The following is a 15137-nucleotide window of genomic DNA, read 5'->3' on the forward strand; positions in this document are numbered from 1 at the left end:
ACCACTAAGTGCAAGAAGTACGTAAATCATAAATCGTCGCTTAACTGGTAGGGTAGTATAGTATAGAAGTACGACATAGTTTACTATACAGGGTGTTTCAGTTAAATCCCCGTGCTAAATAATTCGCGAACCGGTGCACCAATCGAATAACTTTCTTTTTTACAAGTATCTGTCCAATACCGCCTACAAGATGCGCACCGCGTGAATGAGCGGGAGGCGCTCATTATTTAAATAAAAATGCAAATGAGTTTCGTAAAAAAGCGTAACTTCTAAAGCAGGGCGCTGTCGGTATTAAAATGGGTACTACCCCTTTTGGGACCTTCAGTGGACACCTTTCAGAGAAAAATCTGCCACCGAAGCGGGTCATTTGTTGCAGTAATTAATTGGTTTCGGTTTACGTATTTTTGTCGCGGCTGGTCGCGGCGAACTGAGCTAAGCTAACACGCGGGCGTGAAGGCGCGCGGCACCCAAGGGGAGGCGGGGCCGGGAGAGGGGGCGGAGTCTAGGGAGGGGGGCGTGGTCATGCTGGATGATCAGGATTGTGAAGCGCCTGAAAGAGAGCCCGGATCTGCAGTGCTAGAGAGCGCTCCGTGATAGCCGGCACGGCTAAACCGCCCCGATCACGCGTGAGATACAGCTGTGACCTCCTGACCCAGGAAACGGAACGTGTTGCGAGTTATGGCGACCCGAATGACTGTAGGTGGCAGACATACGGCGGCGAGGAACTCGTATTGCCAACTGTAGGATGGGACAAGCGTAAGCTTACCCACATCACGCTTCAAGCTTGTGTATTGTCATCAAGCAGGAGAGCTACCTATGGAGGTAGTCCCCTTTGGACAGACACTAACTTTACGTTACAGTCCTACAAGCTAGATAACGACACTCTCTAGGAGAGTTTCAAGGAGGAGGAGAAGTTTCTAGGAGGAGTTTCTAGGAGAGTTTCGCTTCAAGCTTGTAACTGTTACCGCGGCGATCACCGCAAACGCGAGATCCGAGTTTGGCGACTGTTACATAACCTCAGCGCCAGTCGTTCAACTTTACTGGTGTGGCGGATGCGTTTATATTAAAAATGTTCGTCACGGGTGCTCCCCTAGCTGAAGGCGATGACGACGACGCATGAAGTTACCTGGTGCCGGTGACACAATTCTGTGAAATATTCTGCCTAGGATCACACCTAGGAAGGAACGCGACCATGTGAGGGAGACAACGGCAAGCCCTTTTACCACCACCACCACCATCTAGGAACGCGTGCCTTACGGTAGCAGTTTGAATCCGTGGTGTCGGCGTGACCACCACTCCTAGGAACCACAAGACACTGGTGCACCAGGTCACTACCAGGTAAGCGGGAAAGTGATGGGAAAATCAATGAACTTAAAGGGACCATGATGATTTCCGTGAATAGCGAATACTCTGCAGGACAACGTTCTCACGATGCTTTACTATCGAGTAGATACATCGACCTCTAACTGTATTCAGTTCAACTGGGGCGGAGTTATCGGGCAAAAATAGCAGGACGTGACTGCTGGATAATTGGCTTTGAAAAGGGCTTACGTCACAGCTATCCTATTCTCTGAGCCAACTGTGAACGACGAGGATGACCGCGGGACCATGTGGGTGCATGGTTTTGGTTTGGACAACAACGACGTGGTATATCTGCCGTCGAAATCACTCGAAATACGGCGAAAGGCAAATATCAGAAACGGAGGAAGAGACTATGCGACACACACAGCGTCTATGAATCGTTCGGTACCATGGAGCGATCACTGTGAGGCAGTTGTGTGTTGTATGAGAGACTAAATGTGGTTGTGATGTTTGTTACATGAGACAGCGCTGGCTTAATTAATGAATAAATGTTCTCGTGACTGACGCTTCAGGTACAGTTGAGAAACGTTCGTTACGGCAGTTACAACTAGTCCCGCCTTGCAAGGAGAAGGGGTTTCTTGAGAAACGGTGCAATGATACAGCCGCCGATGGGGCTGTCCGACGTTCTATCGCTGGTGTCCTCAGTCTCGGGGGAACGCTTTTTATGCGATGAAGTAACTGGACACCACAACTACTCCCCTCTTACTTGACGTTATTGGATTATCCTCAGATCTGTGCAGTGATTGGCCTTGCGTGTGTCGCGTGGTGAAGCTGTATCCGGATTGTCCTCAATAATGACTCCTCAGTTGTATAATTCGTATTTTCTAATATTTTCAGCTCAACGTAATACATTTACTCGAAATAAATCAGACCTGTTAACTGCATCGCCTCTGTTAGGGATGCACTCGCAGATGACGACGCAGGAAGGAGTTGACAGTATGTGTCGCAGGTAGTAGTCATCCATTTTGTCCCACGCCTTCGTCGAATGAGACTCGAAGGAGTCTGCAGTCAGGAGTACCACATGTCCTTGCTTATTATACTCCGCAGATAAGAGTGATTGAGATGAGGACTGTATGGGGATCACTTCTGTGCCGAGATGAAATCACTGAGACTTCCTCTGCTCCAGCCGCGCACCATCGTTGCTTCGTGAGCTAGCGCCGAGTGTCGTTGAAACACGTATGGTTCGTTACCGAAAATGGAAATTGATCCGAGGGACCAAATGCTTCTTTAGGATGTTGTTCATGTGATTGTCCTGGTGGATCTTTACTCCTGGACCCACGAGCTCTCCAGCACATCTGACGCTTCTATTCCATCATCGCCGATCAGGACTCGAGTTCCAGGTGAGTTTCAGGCGTCTACATCTCTTTCACGCTGGGGCAGTATTCATGGAGGAAGGAAACACCAGGAGCGGCTCTTCCTTCCAGACTGGCATAGCCGCCCTCTAGCGGTCGCTCGGGTCAAAATCGCCATTACGTCCTGTCCACCACGTGATCCTCTCTAAAGTTTCGGTTTTGCGAGACTTTGTTTCTCGCGCTGCTCACCGTGTGATTTCGCTTTTCGAAAGTCATTTATTGGGAAAATGTGAGCACCTTCGTAGAAACGACGTATGGTAATGTGTTTCTGTCCCCGCTGCGGCTCTCGCCGAACAGAAAGCAGCTCTGTCACAGGAACACGTTTTATCGTAAGTACACAATCAGTTATTTTAGTCGCCTGTGTGTGTTCGAGTCATATTGAATCGGGACCTGGCACTGTGCCGCAGATTCATTTCATATCCTCTGTTGTTGTACAGCTTATGGCCAAAGTTTACGGAACATGGCGCCTGCCCATTTCTTCATAGGAGCAGCCCCATGTGGGCTATGACGAAGAGATCGAATAAGAAACGGGTGGCCGGCTATTCCACCCATCTCTCAGTATGTGTGCCTACTCCTGGTTACTGCTAGGTTGTCGCTCCATTGAAGAAATTCTGCACACCGGTGTTCCGTAAACTTTTGTCCCAAGCTGTAGGAATCTGATTAATGGTGTGCTGGGTCGTTAGTTACACGTGTGGTAGTGGGTCAGTTCGTGTAGAGCCTTTCAGACCCTTTTGTGTATTTCAGACGTCGTGGAGATGGTCAGTTCACGTAGAATATGCAACCGTCTAGACTGACCAAGGGTAGGTTAGGAGAGCCTTCTATATTTTTCATGCGTTGTAGAGTGGGTCACTTCACGTGGGATATGCACCCGTTGAGACTGACCAAGTTTAGGCCTCTACACCGTTTTACGTACTTCACACTCTGGGGGTCGGTCGGTTCATGTAGAACATGCACCCGTCGAGACTGGCCAAGGTCAGGTCAGGACTGCCTTTTATGAATTTTTTACACTTTGGCGAGTGGGTCAGTTTATGTATGGGTATGAACACGTAGAGACTGACCAAGGTTAGGTCAGGTGAAGATTTTCCTGACCTAACCTTTGTCAGTCTTCACGGCTGCATATTCTACATGAACCGGCGCACACCCCAATTTGTGAAATAGATAAAAGACACTCCTTACCTAACATTGTCAGTCTCGACGGATGCGCCGTGTCGCCAAGTGAAAACTGGCCCTTAGTACGCTCAAGATCATCGTTGTTCAGAATATGATATTGTTCTCTTTCCAGTAGATTTGTTCTTTTTCGAGATTTGCGAACCCCTTTCCGTGACAATCTGGATGTATACGATAATCCTTAGAAAAAGGCTCCGCTCTTCTGTGAACCGATAAATGTATCGTTCGGCAAAATGGTTGATGGCGAGAGTGTTACGCAGTAAAGCTGGGCTTTCAGACTGCATGTGTTGTTATCGCTGCACGGCGTGCAGGCGCACGGGATCCAATGTAAATGCAGTCGTAGAGAAAATCGAAATCGAAATAAACGACCGCAACGTCTGCTGCTTAGTACAGTTTATTGCCCTCAAAAGTTCCCGCCACCCATGATCATGTTGGTGAAAGAGAATACCAGGGACTCTTATTTCATATACGTGCAATTGGTCGTTTCGTTGTTAAGGGTTGCCGGTCAGCCATGTTTTTCATCCACCGAGAAGGAAGCATGTGTTACACCCGCTGTACTTTGTGCAAAGGGCGTTATTAGGGCATGTTTTACCCTGAACACAAGCGCAGACACCGAAGTCACCGTCACGACCTGCAAAGGGAAACGTCCTCACAATGATGGCTATACGGTAACATCGTTAATAATTCCAAAGGTCCTTACGTTCAAGCTCGTGTCCTTCAGGTGCAGCTTCACTGGCGACAAATACACCTTAAAAAGAAAGGGAAATTTTTGAGTTTCTCGTACTCTCAAGTTCCCCGCAACTTGGCTCGCACCAGGTGAGCTGTTGCGTCAGGCGCTTTCGACAGCTTGTTACGCGTCCTGGGCACCTGTTCACGTGACTACCTCATCTCTCTAAACGTGTTACCGAATGACGAGGAAAGCCTTCGTGTAGAAAACTTTCTGCTGTCTTAGGGCGAAGGACATGTTCAAGGAAAAAGGAAAGGATAGGGGGGGGGGGGTGTATATCGGTGTTTTTCAGTCAGTTCGCCATACTTTTCAACCTAACTAAAGCTGAATTATCCTGGAGCGATCCGCTAGGGGTAAAAGACGGGGACAAAAACCGTAGTTCGGACCCGCTATAACATATCATCGCTGTGATGTATCTAAACCAGAATCCTAAGGGCACCCTCTGTAGGGGATACACACGTCGAAAATGTAGGGGGCGTCACAGAACATTTGGGGAGTTTTAGGGGGGTGCAGAGGGTCTGGATAAATTACTGGTTCTTGTACTATCCTAGGACATCCCCACATAGTAGACATGGTAGAATAATTGTCGGTTGCAAACTACCGCAGCTCTCGAAGTGGAACTTTTGGTTTGATCAAACTTTCACAACATCCTATATTAGATCCTATATTAGTATTACCAAAGAGGAGGACGAAGACAACAGCGAAACGTAGAGGCGTCATTGTGTCCACGAAGAGATAGTTGAAACTTTCCTGGAGAAAGAGAATAAAAGAGCTCGTTTGTTTGAAGTCCTCAGAAATAGTTTCGGTAGAAACCTCGCTTCCTCCGTGTGAAAGTGAAAAATGATTAAAGAAATGATGAACACGTTTGTGTTTGTCCTTCTAGACATGTGTTCCAGCCTCAGAACATGAACTGTCTCGTGTGAAAAATGAGTTGCGAGTTTAGCATTTAAGGTTAGGCTTCTAAAACTTTGACGTTGACGCTGAAAATACGCTTTTCTGACGATAAATGGATACTATTACCGTGTATTCACACGAGCGACATTCCCCCGAAGCGGAAGATGCAAAAACTGTCGTAGCTTTCTGGTGCCGCGTGAGCGCGAGTGCTCAACGTCGTGCCTTCACGTACACTGCTAACCGTGGGGAATATCCTGCTACGCAGTCACAAGATATTCCGTAGCAGACGACAGGCAAACACGCTGATGGTGTCGTCTGCTAAACACGCTGATGGTGTCGTCTGCTAAACACGCTGATGGTGTCGTCTGCTAAACGCGCTGATGGTGTTGTCTGCTAAACACGCTGATGGTGTCGTCTGCTAAACACGCTGATGGTGTTGTCTGCTAAACACGCTGATGGTGTCGTCTGCTAAACACGCTGATGGTGTCGTCTGCTAAACGCGCACTACGCCACTCCCGATATATTCCGCACCGTGTGAATGCTCAACACGGACGGAAATTCGGCTCTGTGAGCAGTGTTTTCGCTTTTTCTTCCACTAGAATATTCCGTGAGGATGTCGCTCGTGTGAATACACGGTTACAGGAGTCTTTTTTTCCAACGCCCTCGTTTTTCAGTCATCTTTGAGTCGAGATATTTTGAGGGAGGAACAGACCGACGTCTTATCATATCACAAACGTGGTATGGTTAGAACTGCCAAAGGAGCCGTGGTTATGAAGTGATTAGATGTATTCAATTGCATTACACCACATAATAGCCAACGCAAAGCACTGCAAACAGAGAACCATGCTAGTACAGTACAGGAAGTAATAAAGAGCGGTTATCTCTCAAAGTAGTGCTTACCTGTATAGAAAGGATATTTCAGATGTGTGTACACTATCGGAACTGCCTGACTTTTATAGGACATTCTATACAGGTGTACGTGATTCCATTGTCCTTCATAAATCTCTGTATCAATGAGATTTCTGAAAAGTCCTCGACGAGAATTGACTTTTCAGTAAGTACCTTGTACATGGCATTTCCTTTGCAAGCACGCGTTCACGGCCATATGTGCACGTGGGATATCAAAAATAAAACAAAATTCGACATGAACCGTAAATAAGATGACAAGGTTATGGCCATGAACGAGACAGGGATTCAGATTATACAGCGCGTGGAAATTGTTGCGTGGTGCATTGATTCGCTGAATACGCAGTTAACACGTGCTGCTCGCGACACGGTTGTCTCAAATCTCCAGCCTGTGGCTGAGCGGTGCCCTATCGGCGGTGTCGCACACGAAGGAACTATACCAATACAGTCTCCCAGGGGAGGCCGCTATACCTCTCTCTCACTCTCTTGCTAGCAGACGACACCCAGGTATCCGAGGGTTACCTCTACCGACAGGTGGCGACTGAGCGCGGCCTCCCCTCGGAGTCGGCATTGGTATAGTTCCTTCGAGCGCGATACCGCCGATAGGGGACCGCTCCGCCAAAGGGCTGGAGATTTCAGACAACGGTGTCGCGAGCAGTACAAGGGGATGTATTTATTAGAACAAAAAAAAAAAAGGTTGAAACACAGCATGTTATATCAGAAAGAAGAAAAAAAGACGCGTGTTGTTTACTACGTATTCCAAGGAGAAGAAGAAGAAGTAGAAAGAAACAAGGATAACAAAGTGTAAAATACGAAGCGATGTTCCATTGTCGGCATCTTCCATTCTGTCTTTTGGTAGATTGTCAGGTCGTCATTCCATTCCCCCGCTCATCTTTTATTCAGTCATTTCATTCATCTCATCCTCTCATCGCTTCACGTAACCGTCATTAACTGGGCCCCCATGTCACGATCCGTGGCCAATTGCCCCGTGCTATGCGCCACTGCGGAGAAAGACGAAAAAGAAGAAGAAGAAGAAGGCGACGCCGTGCACAACTACGCGGTAACCTCATAACTGCGGTTTCTCGTTTCCTGTTGTTTTACTTTCCGATGCATTCCCCATTCAAATCAGGGAGAAGAAAGAAAGAAGGGTGTGAAAAGGGGGTAACTTCTATAGTTGACACCGACGTCAACATGGCGTCTAATAAAGGGTGTAAAAAGTGGTGGTAAATGAAATCATCATTTATCCAAATTGCTACAGAAAGGCGTACGCCCCCGTGGCTGACCGAATCAGAAGCGGGAAAACGTGCTACGCGTTGAAGTTCTGTTTTGAGAGTGAGGTAGCAGATAGAACTTCGCAACCTTTTAGGCACAACATATAGTGACAACCATTAACAGGTGTAACTGATCCACCCATTTTTCTAAGAGTGTAGGCAGACAAATTAACGGTCTCCCTTGTGGTGCAACGAGAGATAACATATCAACGTGGAAGAAAATGCTGGGACAATTTTAAATTGGGAGTTTATGGTTTTCAGGTTCGGTTAAATGTGGGAGCATAACTGCAATGAGTTATCATGTAATGCTAGAGGAGAGGACAACGCGCTTTGGAGTTTGGCCTAAGAACAACTATTTTGGTGACACAATGCGTTTGGGTCAGATTCCTTCCCTGAAATAAGGCAACTTTCTCAAGGGACTGCACCGCTCATACCGTGTATCTCCCTGGACACAGACAAAAGCTCACCGGACAAACGCTTACGCTCGTAACTTTCAAGGCGAACATAAGGTCACCGTTTTACTTGCTTCTTGCTTTCCAGCTGCTTTATTTATACATTGGCCACTAATAAAAATATTTAAACTTTTGCAGCACTTTTGCAAAAGGCTCCCCACAGGGGAGCCTTTTACGTATTTGATGGGTGTCGGACCGGTATGTTCATGTAGAATATGCACCCCTCGGGACTGACCAAGGTTAAGTCAGGAGAGCCTGCTTTGTATTTCAATTGTTGGGGAGTGTATCAGTTTATGTAGAATATGCACCCGTTGAGACTGACCAAGGTTATGTTAGGGGAGCCTTTTACGTCTGTGACAGCATTGGGGCCCGGTGTGAAGAAGGACGACGAAGGGGAAGGAGGAGGAGGAAGGAAGACGATGAAGAGTATATGATGATCATTATTGTGCGAGCTACTAAAGGCTGAGGTGGTCAAAATAAAACATCTGGTAAAGTCTATTACGTGACATCGTCTTTGATGGTGTGTGGAGCGGGTCAGTTCATGTAGAATATGCACCCCTCGGGATTGACCAAGGTTAAGTCAGGAGAGCCTGCTTTGTATTTCAATTGTTCGGGAGTGTATCAGTTTATGTAGAATATGCACCTTTCGAGACCGACCAAGGTTACGTTACGGGAGCCTTTTACGTATTTGATGGGTTGCGGAGCGATTAGTTCATGTAGAATATGCACCCCTCGAGATTGACCAAGGTTAAAGGGACCGAAAAGCGAATATAAGCCCATCGAAACTTTCTGTTCAGCGAGGACCTTAAACGTTCAAATATCAAAGAACTCCGCTGAAATCTCTGAAGTTTCTCTGTAATCGAAGTTTCCATGGTTGCATGTCCAGGGACCTAGTAGGAAACGGAGCAGTCTGTCAACAATTGCATCACCCCGCGCCATCTGTCGAGGACGCATGTAATACGCGCTCTTCCGGTCGCTAATTCCGTCATATCACCTGTCGGCTATTTAAAAGGAGGATATGGGGTGCTCTGAGAAACTACAATAGAAAGTATTCTTCCTGCCTGCGTCGTGCATGCTATTAGGGACGATTTCCCCATCAGTGTGCGGACTTGTAGAAATGTATATATTGAACATGAGACATAGTGAGCATCTTTCATCTGTACTATATACTGATGTCAGCAAATTTTCATTTCTTGCTTGCTGCAAGTTCTTCTGATTGCTTTTTCTTTGCAGCCGCATCATATTATGATTATTAGCTTGTTCCTGGAGGGTTAAGTAACCTGGGAGCATATCTAGATTATACTCATGTCTTGTATATATGAGGAGTAAATAAAATAATTTTCATCAGTGTCACTCAGGTGAACTGTGTTCATAACCCTTTAATATACTTCTTATTGACCTGATTTCCAAATGCCAATTAATATTTGAACCAAGATTGGGATTTAACACTTAATTAACTGTGTTTTACTAAAAGAAGTACTTGTAACTGATTCATTATCATATCACCAACTAACATTCGTAAAGAAGGACTTCAGGGCTGACTTCAAGTACTGCAACCCTTAATCTGGGTTCAACGCTAACCATGCAGCATTGGTGTGGGCAATAATACTGCAAATGGCTAAATAATTTATTGTGTAAGTTATCTATTACTGTAATTGAGATGTACTTTTTCTAAAGTAATTTTGACAGCCCTGCAAATTGAAACTGGCTTCAGTGTACACGACAAACGCATCGTAACATTTAATTGAAATATAATGTAAGAGCAGAAGCAACATTTTGTCACATCTCAAACTATAGCCTTTTTTTTTTTCGGGGATTTCGAAAACAGAGCAGGACTTATGGCCCTCTGATGTTTTGACATGCTTGATAGAGTTGTAAAACCTGAAACAAAATAAACAGTATAAACAGTTTTGTCTTTCCCTTTTAACAAGAAAGTTGTACAGGGTGTTCAAAATTAAGCTTTCACTAGCACTTTATAAATAGGCGAACAAAAGAAAACTGGTGCCACTTTTTCTGTTCCTTGAGTAAGAAACAGGTGCTACATAATTAGCAGCACCTGTTTCTTACACAAGTAGCGTAAAGTTATCATCCGGTTTCCTGTCACCGCTGTGTTTGCGTAGCGCTCATGAAAGCTTAATTTTGAACACCCTGTATTTTACCATTTGTGCACTTTCGTATTCTGTGTTGATGAAAAGATTACAGGAACAATAATGCTGCAGATCAAACAATGACCTGTCATCTTGATGAAGATGAGAACCTTTCTTCACGTGTGCTAAGTGAGACAAAAGCAATGTACAATGAAGGTTGCACGCAGAGTTGTGCCTAACTCGTTACAAGTAACTCGTTACTTGGTAAGGGTTACTTTTTTTGGTAACGAAGTAACGATTCAGTTACTTTTTAAAAAATAGTAATAGTAACGGAATCAGTTACAAAAATTGGTAACTCGTTACTGACGTTACTCGTTCCTTTTCTTCTGCGCGGGGGAGCACCTTTCGGCACTCCGTGTGGCGCAATGCGTGCAGACCAGGTGTGACGCAAAGTATTAGTGCAGTCCCTCGCTGGATATGTTGTTGACGTGCTGAATCGTCTTAAAAGAAGGCCCTTGTCTTTTCTCTTGTTTCCTTAATCTCCGACCATCACTCCTTCCCAAGAATGGGCACCAATTCTGCTATGGCTACAAAAAACACGTTTCGACTTCTAGCCTTTTCTTGTCTTTACAAAGCTTCTCAGCACCCTAAATTATGACGCAGCCCCTCGTCTGTTTTTGGGAACCGTTGGTGATCGGTGGCACGAAAACCGGTGTCTTTTCTCGTGTTTTCATAACCTCCGATCACCCCCACTTCGGCTGCAGATGCCTTCACACGAAAGAGAACGAAGATCACCGATGTAAATTTCGAGTATCAGCTTCTTGTGAAGTGCAATTTCTCATTAATAATGAGCTGAAGGCAAGTGACGGCATGTTTGTTGGCTCCTTTAACTATATGCGGCGGTAACGTAAAAGTAACTCGTTACCTGTGAGTAACGAGAATTCGTTACTTTTGTATGTTGGTAACGAGGAACGTATTTAGTTACTTTTTTCTGAAGTAACGGGTAACGGTATTTAGTTCATATTTTTTGGTAACGGGCACAAGTCTGGTTGCACGTAGTTTGTTGGCATGCTAATGTGCTATACCGATATAGCACCTGAATATAGATGAGGGGCAAACACAGTAGACAAGCGTGATGGCTGCAAACTCTCAATTGAAGGTTTATTCAACACAACAAGAAACTGAAAGCATGAGTAGAAGAAGGCAGTGCCAATGAAATGCATGGAGAACCACATTCATCTCTCAGAAGGCAGCATGGGGAGAGCAATCAAGAGAAATGACAGTTGTGTCCGAGATAGAGGGACAAATTTAGGACCAATATAATGTGGTAACCTTGCATGGCTCACTGCAGCTGTGACACACTTTGAAAAATTCCAGTAGTGGGGCTTCAAAGACAACTAACTTCTGCTGTTTCACTGGGAATTCAAGTGTAGAGGATGCACCTCTAGAAAATTAATTAGTGTTCCTTAGTCTACCCCAACGGGAAGTATTCCACTACCCTTCAAAGAATCTAGTAGTTCTCATCGGTTTCTTCTCCTACTGTTGACGTCATACTAATGTTCTGCACCTGTCCAAAGACTCCAAAAATATCACAAAGTCTGAGATATATAAAAGATCTAGTGCTCCCATCTGTGGACTTTGCGTACTTGTTTTCAGCTATTTCTGCCATGTCAACTTGAGTGTCTGGATCACACACACACGAAGCACTCTGGAAGGCCCCTAAAATTAAATTTGTTGATGTTGACAATGTTCAGCACGGGACAAGTAGGACAACATAAGTTAAGTAGAATACGTCGTCGCTGTATTATAATTTATACATGTGTGACACCTGTACATACCTAAGACGTTGTGTTGAACTCGTCACCTCGGTGAAGCAAAATCGCTGGTTACTGAACGGCAGTTTGCTTCGGACGTCTTCGCAATTGGCCTTCTACGGCATCATCGTAGTCATCGGCAGCAAAATGAGCTCAGCACACTCGACACGACCGCTGTAGCCGAGTGCTTCGAACCACATTCGTTTTCGCGGACTGCCCTGAGGAATCTTGTGCTACAACACGCCCGTCGTCGAAGGTGAACGAAGATGATTTTTGCATCCTCGAACACCAAAACTACAACAGGCGTATGTAGATCTCTCTAATACGTGACACAGCAGCCACAGACATGTCATTCACTTCCATTTTCTGCTTCGCGCGACCAGCATGACCACCCACGACGTAGACAATAAACGCGATAACACACAGACGGCCTTGCAGATTGCGCGGCGGATCGTAGCTCGTAGCGGCGAAGTAGCTGAATGCTTCATTAATGCTTTATCAATGTAGAAACTATGGAAGTGAGCGTCATTTTTAAAATGGCATTTAGCTGTAAGATAATGTGCGTCAACTTTGTTCTCTACAAAGTTAACTCTCACGTGGTAAGGGTTGACCAATCCCTGGGAGCCCTGGACCCGAAACCCAAGTTGCTCTTTTTCGCCGTTTGTTGGCAGCACCGTCCATGTTCCGGCAATCTTCAAAATATTTGTCCGTAAAAAAATATGCCAAATTGTGAAGTAATGCTTTCTGTGCGTTATCGAACAACGATGTTGTGCACGATAGTGGGCGAAAATATGGGGGTTATTTTTCACTTTTCGGTCCCTTTAAGTCAGGAGAGCCTGCTATGTATTTCACGTGTTGGGGAGTATATCACACTAAGAGAAAAATCTATACCTTTAGAGGTATAGATCGCCTGCTCAATAACTTAGCCATTCTTAGATATTATTTTATACCCCGCTTACAGGTATAAAAAATAGTCCTCAACAAAGGGCTATATGCCATACCTTTAGGGGTATAGCTCTATACCCCAGTGAAGGTCTGCACGAGTACCATCATGGTGTTACATCACACCTAGGCATAGGTATTTTTAGAGGAGGGAACTAGAAAAATAACATTTGGAGGAAAGGAAAGTTTTTGACATACACACACACACGTACTCGAAACACACGCAAACGCATATGGTTGTGAAGTAGGACGAAAACCTCGTGCACATCACTCCGCATCTAATAAAAAAAATGTGGAGTTGAAATCTAACGAAAATTTTCAAGGAGCAAGATCGCTCTGCGCAGTCATCAAGTGTGTATCACGATGTATCGCGAGATAGACATTTACAGAGCAACATATACTGATATACTGGTGGCGACTTGACAAACTGTGGAGCAGCTTTCGTCTGGTACGCAACCCTAAGGGTGAGGACATCTAGATTCAACATCATTCCAGCAATGAAGATTTTATGCAGCCATAAACTAACCATGTGGATTTAGATAGTACTGTACTGATGTGTGTGTGTCTTAGTTAAATATACGTTTAATTTAGCTGATATCGTCTCAAGAAAAAATAATGATGATGTGATGCAGGACGTTGTGGAAGTAAAGGTATAAAGAAACAGGAGGTATAAGCAGCCTCATCGTATCCGTGAAAGGCATAGCCTGGTGATCTATTGCTGGTACTGGATATGAACGCCTGGTGATGAGGTATAAATCTGGTACGTTAGCCCTCCTTTATACCTCTTTCGTACCCTTGAGAAGGGCTGGAGGTATAAATAAGAAATTTGTACCTCTTCTATACCCTCCAAAAGTATATATCTGAAGCAGAAGGTATAAAAGAGGTATAAGAGCACATTATTATACCTTATTAATACCTTTTTTTCTAACAGTGTAAGACCTTTCCCTGCCACAAAATGAATCTCCATCCTACCGAACTCCCACGACGGCGCGCCTCGACACTCGTCAGCCCCGACTATTTGAAACGGCGGTTGGAGAATGTCGATGGCGATGAGGCAGACGTAGTTGCGCTCGGCTCGTGCTTGTTGGGAAATTGATTTCTTGTTATACCCCTCAATCTCCGGGACCGATCATTATAATGGCGTGGAAAAGGTAAAATGTTTTTTTTTTGTCTTTGTTATTGGGCATACGCGCGATTCTTGATGAGTCGTTTACAATATGGGTAAAAAAGTGTAATGCTATGAGGGTATAAAATAAATATTATTAGTAATGGCAGCATGTGTGATTTAAATACCATGTCATACGGGCCTTACTCTACATGCGAACGGCACAATTGAACGTAAAAATAAAATACAGTGAAACAATTGGGTGCGCGCTATAGAAACAACGGGTTTCCATTTCCGTAAAGGATGACAATATGTTGAAGGTACAATGTAGAACCAACGCAACTATCTGCTGCGTATAGCTACAATTGATTCTCTCATGAAAAATCAACGTTTTTCATTACGTTCACAATCAACCATTGACCAGGTACATGGAACAGCATTGGTTCACCGTTATCATTCTACATTGTTCAACATTAGACACCGTAGATTCTACGTTCCACCAACAGTCGGTGTTGACTGGGTAGTGGCAGGTAAAATTGCAATACTGTGCAACAAGTCTAGGCATGCCAGAGGACGGGGAAAAGGCGTAACCGCTACTGCTAAACGTCCGACAGCATGAAAAAAAAACAACCCATTGGGGAAAAGGCTTCAGGCGACCAGTTAGGCCTAACCACAGCGTCACCGCATAACACTACGCGGCTAACACAAGACGACAACCACAAAATACTAGGCTCGCAACGCTAAACATGCGTCAACACAGAGAAAAAGCTTGGTATGGTACGGGTCACTGCTAAACAAGTCTAAACATGCGCGTACAGGGAATAAGGCCTATCCGTTACGGCAAACATGCGAGAAAAGGCTTAACACGTGCACGGTAAAACAACACGCAAACATCGAGCATGGTAAATCACTCACCGTTTTCCCTGTGACGATGGTACGTCCGATCCCGACGACAGCCAAGGCTCAACTGAAGCAACGCGGGGACGGCGGATCGACCGACCGCTCGTCCTAACTCCACGAGAGCCAGCGCGCAAGTGACTGAAGCCAGGGGCAGTCCT

At 45.2% G+C, this 15137-nt stretch overlaps 1 long non-coding RNA gene across 1 annotated transcript in view; it reads right to left on the bottom strand.

Annotated features, from left to right (window-relative positions):
* Positions 1 to 15137, bottom strand: part of LOC135375638 (uncharacterized) — a 97313-nt gene extending 82176 nt beyond the window's left edge. The window contains exon 1 of the long non-coding RNA XR_010417309.1: positions 14995 to 15137. This is a non-coding gene — a long non-coding RNA (uncharacterized LOC135375638). The remainder of the gene's footprint in view (positions 1 to 14994) is intronic.

This window comes from Ornithodoros turicata, unplaced genomic scaffold, assembly GCF_037126465.1.
Source record: "Ornithodoros turicata isolate Travis unplaced genomic scaffold, ASM3712646v1 ctg00000911.1, whole genome shotgun sequence".
NCBI lineage: Eukaryota > Metazoa > Arthropoda > Arachnida > Ixodida > Argasidae > Ornithodoros > Ornithodoros turicata.